The 992-nt window shown below is 60.1% G+C and overlaps 1 protein-coding gene across 1 annotated transcript in view; it reads right to left on the bottom strand.

Moving 5' to 3' along the window:
- Positions 1–992, bottom strand: part of LOC119587338 (extensin-like) — a 39380-nt gene that overhangs the window by 1525 nt on the left and 36863 nt on the right. The gene's annotated exons all lie outside the window — the stretch shown is intronic.

The following is a 992-nucleotide window of genomic DNA, read 5'->3' as shown; positions in this document are numbered from 1 at the left end:
CACAGACTCCCCTCCCATTCCCAGCCAGGCACCATAAACAGAAAACGAGAAGCGGAGGCGGAGACACGAATTCGCAGCTGACAGACAACGGCCTTCAGGTGTCTCCGGTTAGTGTTCTCTCGGGTGTACTCGGAAGGAAGGGGGTGAAGGAGGGGGGTACGGGAGGGAAGGAGGGGGGTACGGGAGGGAAGGAGGGGGGTACGGGAGGGAAGGAGGGGGTACGGGAGGGAAGGAGGGGGTACGGGAGGGAAGGAGGGGGTACGGGAGGGAAGGAGGGAGATACGGGAGGGAAGGAGGGGGTACGGGAGGGAAGGAGGGAGATACGGGAGGGAAGGAGGGGGGTACGGGAGGGAAGGAGGGGGTACGGGAGGGAAGGAGGGGGTACGGGAGGGAAGGAGGGGGTACGGGAGGGAAGGAGGGGGTACGGGAGGGAAGGAGGGGGGTACGGGAGGGAGAGGAGGGTAATAAAGGGGGGAAGAATAAGGGGGAGGAGGGGAATAAGAGGGGGGGTAGAAAGTTGGGAAGAGGAAGGACGGGGGAGTGGGGAGGAATGGACGAAAGTTGGGGAATAGAGGAGAGGCGTCAGAATGGTGGAGGAGACGGAGGAAGGAAGGGCGTGAGGGAGGGGAATGAACTGTTAGAAAGTCGGGGAAGAGGAAGGGCGGGGGAATGGGGAGGAGGGGACGAAAGTTGGGGAATGGGTAGGGATGGGGGAATAGAAGAGGAGGAAGAAAGAGGAAGGAAGGGGGGGTAAGAAATCTGGGGGGGGAAGACCAGGGGAATGGGGGGGGGGGAATACTGAGGAGGAGACGCAAGTTGGGGAATGTGTAGGGATGGGGAATAGAGGCGAGGCGTTAGAAAGGTGAGGAGAAGTGAGGAAGGTGAATGGGGAGCAAGGAACGAAAGTTGGGGAATACGTAGGGATGGGGAATATGGGAAGCGCGTTAGAAAAGTGGGGAGGAGGGAGAAAAGAGGCGTTAAAAAGTTGGGGA

Source organism: Penaeus monodon, chromosome 22 (assembly GCF_015228065.2).
Source record: "Penaeus monodon isolate SGIC_2016 chromosome 22, NSTDA_Pmon_1, whole genome shotgun sequence".
Taxonomy (NCBI): Eukaryota; Metazoa; Arthropoda; class Malacostraca; order Decapoda; family Penaeidae; genus Penaeus; species Penaeus monodon.
This window is presented reverse-complemented; position numbering and strand designations above follow the sequence as displayed.